Source organism: Microtus pennsylvanicus, chromosome 16 (assembly GCF_037038515.1).
Source record: "Microtus pennsylvanicus isolate mMicPen1 chromosome 16, mMicPen1.hap1, whole genome shotgun sequence".
Taxonomy (NCBI): Eukaryota; Metazoa; Chordata; class Mammalia; order Rodentia; family Cricetidae; genus Microtus; species Microtus pennsylvanicus.
In genome coordinates this window covers 21,932,622-21,944,581 of record NC_134594.1, presented here as the reverse complement: position 1 = coordinate 21,944,581, position 11,960 = coordinate 21,932,622, and the positions used below count along the sequence as shown (strand labels likewise).

The 11,960-nt window shown below is 35.2% G+C and overlaps 1 pseudogene; it reads right to left on the bottom strand.

Annotated features, from left to right (window-relative positions):
- Positions 1-2,995: 2,995 nt before the first annotated feature.
- LOC142836390 (methyl-CpG-binding domain protein 1 pseudogene) lies at positions 2,996-3,898 on the bottom strand (annotated as a pseudogene).
- Between the last annotated feature and the right edge of the window lie 8,062 nt (positions 3,899-11,960).

The following is an 11,960-nucleotide window of genomic DNA, read 5'->3' as shown; positions in this document are numbered from 1 at the left end:
CTCATATCATGACTGGACAGAAAGACCAGGAGGAGTAAATGGATCCAAGTGTAGGCAAAAGAATCAGAGATGCTCCCACTTGCACTGTGAGGAGTACCATAAGAACACCAGGCTGCACAAACATATCATATATGTCAAGGACCAAGCTTATACCTAAGCAGGACCCCTGATTTTTGCTTTAATCTCTATGAGCCCCGAAGGGCCTTACTTAATTGATTCTTTGGGCCTTATTTTCATGGTGTCCTCTCCTCCTGTGGCTTCTACAGTCCTTCCTCTTCAGGGTTCACGGGCTCCACCTAACTTTTGGCTGTGGGACTCTGCATCGGTTCTTATTAGTTGCTGGATGAAGGTCATCTGATGACAAACTAGGTTCCCATCTATGAGTATAGTAGAATATCATCAGGAGTCATTTCTTTGATTTATTTATTTATTTATTGCTGATTGTGCTTGGTTCTCTCCTTAACCTCTGATTTTCTAGTATCTGGGAGTAGTAAATCAGTGCCTGCTCCAGCTTGAGCCCCACACTTGAAGTTGTTTCCCTCTATTTAAAAAATAATAATATTTTTAAGTTCTTATGCATATTTATAAAAATTTCTCTGCATATTTTTTTAAAAATTAACATTTGCAGTTTCTTTCTCTTGTTATGTAGGAGAGTGAATCCATGGTACTTGGATATACATTTTTGAAACAATATCTAGAGAAATTGTGATTTTAGGGCAGTGAGACATTTAAAGCTGGCACTGACCACCAGCTATGACATGAAGATCACAGTGTGAAGGAAGGAGAATGAGAGGTCTGTGTCCCTTCCCCTTGACCTCAGAGTCACTGGCAACCTCTTTCTCAGAAATGCCATGCTTCTAAAAGACCAGGAACTCCCCGTCTATGCAAGTGATAAATAAGCCTGCTTTAGAAGGCTCATCATCACTGATCATTAATGAAATGAAAAATCAAGCTACAGTGACATCGCGCTGGCTTATAATTACAGCAGACAATTTCTCAGCTGTGTGTGAAATGGGATGCTATCAGAACATAGATGAGGTTCAGAAATGTAGTGTTTTAAAGAAAATAATATAAATTTCTTCGAAAATTAGCTGGAAACAAAAACATTATTCAAACTTTCATCTCATGTACATTTACACCAAAAGGAAATCACATTTCCTTCAAAACCACTTGACTATGAATATAATAAGCAGTTTTATATTCAACATTAGTTTATATTTGTTTAACTTCAAACAACTATGAGGAAGCTCATTTATATATGAAAATATTGATATATTTTGGGAATACATGTATAATGAAATACTGTTCAGAAACAAAAGGAAGTTAAGTAGCTATATATACACAACATGGGTGAATCCCTAAATATATTGTCCTGATGAAAGAGGCTACAAAATAAGAAAGCATGCAGGATACTCTGGAGGCATTCCCCATTGTGGTAGTACTGTTTCTACAAGTTGCATTTTATCAAACACGAGTTCCAGTGCCAAATGTGAATTGCCACCTGAAGATGCCCCAGGTATATCCCACAGAATACAGGGTATCAGTATTGCTCTTTGTTGCAATTCAGATCTAGACAGTGAGGCAGAATTACTGAGGGCAGCTAGATACAGGATTCAGAGAAATGAAGGCAAGATTGGATGGAAGCTTCCTCTCTGACACCTAGTGTTGACAGTCCTACAAATTTTCATGAAGGTCATGGAGGGAAAAAGATTATCAATGATCACATACAGCTATAGACCCACCTAACAAAATAAGTCCTTTGCTGAAAAGGTGCATTGGTATTCTGGGGGTCATGACTGTTTTCTGAATTAATTTAAGGATGGGAATCTATATTGGAGACTGTAGATCCAGAGAAAGGTTTGTGGCTAAGGATGTCACAGACTTCACGTAGGAATCTACTGCTGATCTTTTTTGAAGTGGATTCAAGTTAATTAATTTTCTAATATTTATACTTATGCTCATAGACTAACGCAACTTTCACAATATACAATAGTCAAACCAGAAGCTCTAAACTGGTCAAAAATGAGGATTAAGTAACTGAGTGCTAAGCTAATCAAAGTACCACAAATGTCATACACTCTGAAGCCCAGGGAATAGCACTGAAGAAAGTGAAGGGCTGTGGGAGTTGAGGAATGGAGAAGACAGAGGTAGAACACTGTTTGCTCTCACCAGCACACCACAGCTATGATTGTCTACTTCTTATTCTAATAAGAATGTGGAGGTAATGTAAGTAGGAAGGAGACTAGCTGGGAACAAAAGATGGTTGGTGGGAATGGAAAGGTTATGGGTAAAAGGGTGGGGATGCCAATGTGATCACATGTACAAATATGATAATGTTAAAGATAATATTCAAATGTGTAAAAATACTAACACTACAAACACACCACACACACAGTGCACACATGTGTTTTTGATTCTTAAGGGTACAATTGGTTAGTAAGGAAGAGAATGAAATGATTAAAATTAGATTTGAGTCATTTTTAGGGATTCATCGATACTTTCACTAACCTGATTGTGGAGTTCCATAAATGCTTATCAAATTCTACACTTGAATTATGAGCAGTAATTTCACTTAAATTATTTCAATATGCAAAAATGGAAAATTTCCTTAAATACAGTTTACTTTTATGTAGTGCTCCAAGTTAAATATAAAATTACCAGAATGTAATCATTAAAGTTGGTATTTCATATATTCTCATTAAAAGTAATTTAGAAATATCCACATATTTTAAGAAAAAAGGATAAAAACATAAAGATGCAGAATATTATTTTCAAAATATTGAAAGACAAAATGTAAAGAACAGATAAAATATTAAGCAAAATAAATTCATTACACTTTGGATCATTAGTAATCTTTTAAGTATGAGATTCATTTTTACCAGCTGCTAGCAGTAATAAATTGCTACAATGATTTAACTCTTCTCTGAGTAATTTGCAAAATGTGAATAAAAACAATTTTTCCTTTTATTTTTAACATTTTAATTAAAATACAATTTTAATGAATGTTTTTAATAGGTGATGTGGGCGCTAGGTCACTGATGTGCAGCTCTGTGGGCTCTGGGTGTTGCGGTGCAGGAAGTGGAGGCAATGACTGAGCTTGGGAGTGACGCTGGGCAGCCACCTTCGAGCCACTCTTAAGATGGTCACGTTTATGCCACAAGCAGCGCTTGATACCAGGGTGGGGAGCGCGAAGGTAGAATCGGCCACAGCCACAGTCCTCTTGGTTCTGACAACCCCGACACACTCCACACCCTCGGCTCTTCTCCACAATCCGGAGGCAGCGTCTCCGCTCACACTTGCAGAAGAGCCCTGAGGCCACATCTTGGGGCAGCTGCCGGCGGCAGATGGAGCAAACCCCACAGTCTTCTTTCACCAGGCAAGCTGTACATTCTCCACAGCCAACTCTCTTAAACATTCTCTGTTCTCGGTTGAAAGCAATTCTCTCTCCACAGTCTTTGCATAATATCTTGAGCCTCTGCCTTCTGATATCATTCCATGGGAGGTGGATTCCACAGTTCTCACAGGGCGCTGGAGCTCTGCCAGCGCCAGCCTTATTCTCTGCCCGCAGGGTCGCCTTCCTGACATCACTCTTCTGCAGCCCACCCTGACGCTTCTTAATCTTGACTGGTTTAGAAGGCTTCTTTTTCTTGCTGGGGACAGGCAAGCGATGGGTCTTGGGAGCCTGGTTGCACAAGATGCCTCGTCTGAAGTCAAAGAGGGTGAGATCACATGCAGGACCTAAGTATTGAGTCAGCTTAGCCTTGCTTCGAATCTTGTCTCCTGTGGGACTCCGATAATAGATGTCTGAGTGTCCACAAGAAGCCCCTGACTTTCGAAAGGACTCACAACGCGTCCAGCCAGGGCCCAGGGCTGGGCAGTCTTGCCAGTCCTGAGCCATAGATGCTTCAGCAAAGAAGAGAAGGCAGCTGGACACAAGGCCCTGGGCGTCCACCACGCTAGGACGTTGGACCCATGGGGACCAGTAACCCAAGGGCTGCCTTTGGGGCTCACACACAGCTTAGATTCTTAAGCACTTAGCATTTTAAGAAGCGCTTCTGGTCAGAAAATAATTACAAATATGCAATAAAGACAAACCCAGATTTTAAAAAAAGAACTCTAAATGGGTCACCGTGTTGGATAAATGTATGGAGGCTTGGGAGAGAGAAGAAAAAGAGACTCATAAAAGGAAATAAGTGGTTTATAAAAAAAATCATTAAGAGACAAAGTAAAGTCATAGATTAAAAGGAGTAAAGAAAAATAAGCCATAAAAAGGTGGAAAATAAAGAGTCTAGATTATGTATATTATTGTGTTTTCTTTTAATTTTTTGACAGTGAAGGAGCTAAGGAACCAACAGATATACTTTAAAGCTATCTTGACTTCAGAATTTGAGTCTAAGGGTATGTTGCTTTGGAAAAGAGGGTTTTCTTTTGTTTCCACAGAGGATGAGAACCTATGGAATCATTCTAGACTAATGTGGTTTGATGGACCAAGAGCTCATGAAAGGTTGCCTTAGATAACCCTGAAAAAATTACTTTGCCCAATAATCAGTAGGAAGCAATTTGAAGAAAACTATGCCCATATTCTCAAATATTGTTTATAAAATATTTGTTTATATTTAAAGGAGAAATGTGCTATAAAGATGAATACTTTGGATTGGTATGGATCTTGGTTTGATACAAATTTAAAGTCAATTTTATATGTATATTTCTTCTCTTGATTAAGATATTAGGATTGTGTAGTTCATTTAAAAATGTAATATATAATTAAGAAATATAGATTAATAGATAATCATCTATAATAACTTGCAGTCATGTTAGATTTTCTAGATTACAGAGATGTATTTCAGATGGATAGAGATTCTTCAGATCTTTCAAAGACTACAGAATATAGTAGTATATGCATATTTAAATATGTATATTTAAATTATATATATTAAAATTAAATATGCATATTTAAAATGCTTTAAGAACTTAGAACTTTTCATGACACTGAGACACATCTGCTCCTGCCAGCACAAGTTACTTCAAAAGGAAGATGGGCACTGAAGAGACTCCTTATGGCATTGTTTAGACATTTGGAAAAGAAACTGCTCTTCCCTGGACTGCTTGATGAACTGGACATGCAGGACCCACAGAGAAATGAGTGCTGAACTTGCCTAAATGTGAGATGATCAGGGTTCCTGCTTCATGAAAGAGTCTGCTAGACATTCTTCAGGACATAGAAAAAAAAATGACTGACAAACTTCCAACATAGGTGAAAATGTCTTTGAAATTTCCTGCTTCATGGAAAAGTCTGATGGATACTATGGGCCTGTGGGCTGAAGGTTGGATGCCCAACAATACAGAAGAAATTTGGATAACTGTCCAGGCAGAGAGATGTCTCTGCCAATTCTAGTGTTTTGGAAGCTGCTCACAATGTACTTCCTGTTTACTAGCTAATATTATATCCTTCTGGAGTCTTTGATGGAGCTGAAGAATAGACATTTATAGTTATAGTTTTCCTTAGTTATGATAAAAGATAAAATAGATATAAATATTGTAACTGTAATTCTTGCTTGATACCTGTTATATGTAATTTTACTATGTTAAAGTTAAAACCTTTCTTTTTTATTTAAACAGACAAGGGGAGGTGATGTGAGATTTCCCTCTGTAATAAGGAAACTGCTTTGAACCTAGAGCAAGGCAGAACTTAGGTGGGCAGGAAAAACCAGGCTGAATGCAGGGAGAAAGTAGGGTGGAGTCACAGAGATGCTATTTAAACCCACTGGAAACAGACTCCAGTAAAGCACAGCCACACGGCAATACACAGATTAATATAAATGGGTTAAATTAAATGTAAAAATTAGCCAATAAGAAGCTAGAGCAAAGGGCCAAACAGTGATTTAATTAATACAGTTTCTGTATGATTATTTCAGGGACAACCAGGGACCAATAAGCAGGTCTCTCCTACTACTTAAGATTATATTGCATTCCTCTTATTCTTTCTTCTATCAAGCCCTTGCCAAGTCCCAGTCTCCAAATTCTCCCATTACTCCTCACTCTCAAATTTATACAGAATTTTATCTCTGACTATAATTGTTATATTTACATATACATACATATATGTAAGCAAGCATTTATAAATACAACAATGATATTTATTATATGATTTTTGTAGAAAGAAATTAAAATATGTATGAAATAGTAAAGAATCATTTCAATATTTAAATTCATAACGGAACAAATTAGAACTTTCTTTTTCATTTATTTCCTGGTTCAATAGCACTTGTGTGCCTGCTTAAATGAATAATTATGTCCTTTTAAATTTTTACATAGAATTTTATGGGCTGAGGCAAATAGGTGCCTTGTAGGGTAAATATTCTGATCAATTTAATAGTCATGTTGGTAGATGAAGAATAAATGTGTCCAATTTTAAATATCATGGTAATTAAAATTTCCATTTATAGCTTTAGAATTTGAAAAATGTTAAGCTTATTATAATTATAATGAAATATTGAACACAATTATATGAACTTTAATAATTGATATCAGCGTATTCTCTTTTTAACTCTATGGAACAGTGAAAAGAGTAATTAGAAAAAGGAAAGGTTCATATTGAGAGGTTAATGCTTTTGAAACTATATGGAAGATATAAATTTCATAGTATTTGTTTTTGACCTTGGGCATTGAAATGAGAACAGTATTTTATGGTAATTTTAGCTGTTGAAGAAAAAAACGTTAGCTTTTTGAAAAGTGTTATAATTCCCTTTATCATCCTTCAGTGATAGAAAGATTCAGTCACCAAAGTCAGTACACTCACATCTTAAGCATTATTTGAAGGTTGCCCCTTTCAAAATAAGAAACATATATAATAATGGTTACTCTACAGGATTATTGACTGTGACTTCATTTTCCAGGTAATATATAAAATCATTTTAATCAACTTACATCAATATCTGATTTTCTGATAGCTCAAGAAAACGGTGAAAAAAAGTGGTCTTTATCAAATGACATTTAGAGGCACACCTATAGGTTTTCTCTTGTTAAAGTCCTGTCCAAACACAAATACTTATCCTGCTGAAAGTTCAAGAAACTTAATAGATCATTTGAAGCAAAATTTACAATTTAAAGTTTGGTTTTGCTGGATACTTTATTGAAAGAATAAGAATTCATGCTTGTAATTTTATAATTATTTTCCATAAAATAAACAAGATCATCCTTCTTTCAGTAGTTTCCAATATTTTTATTTACTCAAAAATCTTTTCTTATGTTCATATCATTCATTTCAAATACATGTGATTCTTTTTAATGAATGTAGATTATTTTGTTTTATGAATATTGTTCAATATGTCTCCTATAAATACGAATTTATATTATTCAAATGCTTTGATATTTCAAAACATAGCATAACAAATTTCTTTCTAGAAATTATATATATATAAAACATATGTTTGAGAAAATAAGATAAAATATTGATGTCACCTTGTTTCATTTACTACGAAAATGTTTACATTTGAAAAGACAAGCTCTTGTATAGAAGTTTTTAACATGTGATTCTAAAGATTTATAAAATGTCATGATATCCCATTGGTTATATAGAGTACAGGTAATAAAATTTTATACAGACCAGCATAAATGGTAGATAAGTAATGGTTTCTTTAAAAAATATTTCACAAGAGTCAAATAGTCAATAGAATTTAAGATATTTTTATGGTTAAAGATTTTACACACATGCACAGTGAATACACTGGTTGTTGTTATACTGAGTGAGCAGACTGTAAGAGGCAAGCTTGTTGAGTGATTGATTACAAATGGAGAAAATAAAAAACCTCAGAGCTTTCAAATTGGTGTTCAGAAAGTACAGCATTTCAGCGTAGATAATAGAGTATCCTAAGTTTTCAAACACAGATAGGTCCATGGCGAGAGATGATGCTCACAGGAAAGATTTGGGTGGTAACATGAAAGTGAGTAGTAGAGTTTATGTATGATTACATATTTAATAAAATGCGAAACTACATGTAAAGTCAGAGGATTTTGTTTTTGGTTTTGGTTTTTTATGGCACAGAAGATTAAGATCTCCAGATCTCAGACACATCATAAAAACAGTTACATGAATAAATAGAGCTATTCATGGATCAGAGTACCAATGATGTCATGGAGAACTATGAGCCACTCTCTGTGAAGCATTCTTGGTAAGAAAGTATTCATTGTGGGTATTTATGTTGTTTCCCATCTACAACAAGACAAAGTTTCTCTTGTTAGGGTTGGGTGATTCTCTAGTCTGTGTTTACCAATATGACATTAAAACTCATTTTATTGCTATGTTCCTTTAGAAGAATAGTAGTAGTAAGTTTTCCTCCTGGACCATGAGCTATCAAAGCTTAGGTTCTGACTACGTTAGCAGTTCTGTCTTATGAAGTATGTCTTAACTCATTTTTTTTTTTATTAAAGTGGCTGGTGGCTCTCAAAATACTTGTGTCACTGTTGTACCAGGATATCTTGCAGACATATCACTTATATGTCACAGGGTTTGCAGCTCAGAAATATTGGCAAATGCCTTGGTCCCCTAATAGCCTGCAGAGTACCTTCTAGCACGATGGAGTCTATTCAGGAGTAGGGGAACTGGTTGCAAAGTTCTACTCCTAAACCAAGAAGTTATTAGAAATTAAAACCTGTTACCAAAAGGAAATCTGGTTTCTCTAATGTTTTAAGCAACCACCCTCCAAGAATGGACACAGGCTCAGGAGTAGATGATCAAGAAAAAAACATACTCTAGGAATTTGTTGTTTTTCTGTGGAGGGAAATGGAAACTTTTGTTTATTTTATTTTGTTTAATAATTTTTGTTTGATTTTCATTGTTATTTGTTGGAGTAGAGAGAGATAACTTACATGAAATTCAGAAGAGAGGTGGGAGAATTTGGAAGGTGTTGGATTATGAAAAAAACATGACCACAAGATATTGTTGAAAAATTAAAAGGGAGGATAACCGATTTACAGAGTATATTTTTTATTTAGTCCCATGATTTGCTAATTTTTGAATACATAACTTTTAAAAGGAGGGTATGGAAAACCTTGCCCCATTATAAACCGGCCACAGGTTAGGATTTGAAACTTCCAGAAGGGAGCAGAAACGCCAAGAATAAATAAGAACACCATCTGAGAATGACTCAAGAGAATTATGTCTTCCTGTGTAAGAGTGCTGGGGGATCAGTGGCTAAAAGCAACTGCTGTTCTTTTATAGAAGCTATGTCTGCCTCCCCACACCATTATAGGGAGTTCTCAACAAACTGCAACTTCAGATACACAGATCTGATAAATTATTCTGGCCTCCAACAGCTCCAGCATACATGTGGCTTAAATGTGCATAGACAAACACAATTACCAAAAAAAAAAAAGATAAATGTTTCCTTTTAGTAAAAGGAATACATGCTGCTGAGGGTTTAAGTATATAATGTTAAATCATAAGCACTTTTTCTTTAAACTTGCAACTCAGGGGGAAATTGCAGATATTCAACCGTGACCCCAGTGGAGAAACTTAGCATGTCTCCATTTCCCTGGTACTGTTAATGATTTATTGAAATTGCATAAACTCTCCTTAGGAACCTAATGAAGGTATAACTAGATGCTACCTCCTAGAGAAGGAGTTGTGCGGAGAGTCATACAGGGGGAAGAGTTGTAGTGCCAAAATAAAGCAATTCTTCTTCTACCATTCATATGGTACACTAGAGGGGAAAAACACACGGAACAATGGTGGGGATTGAAGTAATTTCTAGTAAGATTGTCACTCATAAATCAGCACTGTGAATGTAGATGATATCAGTGTACCATATGAATTAGGAGAGGCTGGGGATTGATCTTAATAATTATACAAGTGTGAGAAGAACATAGAAGGTTGTCCAGGCTCAGAAGGTTGTCACAAGCCTTCCTGTGTATTTACCACTATGAATCTATTAGATTAGACAATATAAATATTGGGTCTTATAAGTACTTTAAAATTTAATCACTATATAACATTTCATAATGTTGCATTGAAACACAGCCCAGATCTACTTTACAAAACAAACATCATTATTGAGTATTAACATAATCTATATCCATGGCATGACAGCTAATATATATGCCATAATATATAGTATTACTATGGAGTTTCCCAAGTAATATTTTCTTGGAACACATAAATTCTTACTACATATCAATATTATTATGAAATTCAGTAACATTGAATATATTTTAGATTATTTATCAAAATTGACATCAAGGAAGCTATGTCAATCTTTTCTAAATCAATACATGAAAAATCACACTTAAGTTCATTGTGTATTACAATTTTTCTTAATGGTGACAGTTTTTTCATTCTCATTGTAATTAAATACTAATTTACAATGATGTATAGTTAAAATTAACTTCCAAGTCTTTGGGTCCCTTGTGTTGTATTCCATACATTTGATTTCCCCAATTTTTTTGCTGTTTTATTCTTTATATCATTCATGTTATAAAAAAAGTAAAATTCAACACACTTAAATGTACTCATGTTTAAATATGGAAAGTAGGAAGAAGAGATAAAGGATAATGACAGGGGAAAAGTGAGAGAGGGAAGTAATCCTGGAATGATAATTAATCCCAAGTGTTTGAATCTATTCATGGGGAGGTAAGAGAATAGGTCCACTTACTCTGGTTAGGAAACTGGCAATGGACTAACAGCAGGATAAGAGCAGAGTTAAACTTAATGAAGTGCTGAGTTTTCTTGTGTTTTCTTCAAGAAATATGGGTGATGGGTTTCTTCCAACAGGAGGAATCAAAGACAACAGGATCATGAAGGATGAGAAAAGCTCACTAAAACTGAGTCCAATACGTAGTAGGAGGTTATTTCAACTGGTTACGGAGTGTCCTTTTCAGGTAATCCAGGTGGGTTCTGATGCCTGCCCTTCATAACTCTTCATATGCTCTTCAGACACTACTCAGAAACAGCATCATCAAGCCCTCATCCATTAAGAACCAAATTATTCTGTCACAATATTTTAGGGATGTTCATTTTGAATATATACACATACACACATGCACAAAACAAGATTTATCTTGTTCTGCTAAGAAAAGCAACAAATAAAATAAAATTACATACTTTCATTTCATTGAATAAAAATGCCCAACTATAGCAAAAAAAAATATTTCCTTCAAGTAGAAAAATAATGCGTAAGATGATGTGGTGACTACTGATTGTAACACCAGAATTTGGGAGGCTAAGGTAGGATGGTTGTCATGAGTTTAACGATAGTCTAAGTACACAGTGAGTTCCTGACCACCCTGGGTACAAAGTGAGAACCTATGATCTTTATCAAATACTTCTCAGTATCTATGGAGATGGTCATGCTATATCTGTCTTCAGATCTTTATTTTTTCATTGTGTATTGCCTTCTTTGATTTTTTTTGTATCTTTAACCAACATATGCCCCTGGATAAAAGGTCTTTTTTAAGAAGTGTGACTCTCTTAACATGTTCTTGTGAATTTTTGCATCTATATTCATTAGACTCATTGGTCCATAATGCTCTCTTTCTTCATTTGTTTATTTGTTTTAAGCATCCTAGCTAGGTACCAGGAAGTACTGGCTTTGAAGAATGAGTTAAGTCCTGATCTGTGTAGATCTGTGTTGTGGAAAACTTTGAGAAGTTTTGGGTTTGTCTCCCTGTTGAAACAGGATCATAGGAAATAACCTAGACCAGCTCAAACTGTCATTATTCCTATTGCAAATATCTTAATGTTACAGTTACATGTATAACCATGTAGCTCACCATGCCCATCTGTATATGCCTCATTATGTATCCTGTCACAATTGACATGCACCATCCATTTTTCTACTTGGAGTACATAATACAGGTGTTCTACTTTAATTATGTGATTTTAAATTATTTTAGTCAATATGAGCTAGATTGAGAGTAAGCTAACAATGTCTGTTCTGTCACGTACTGTTCCTCTTGCTATTTTT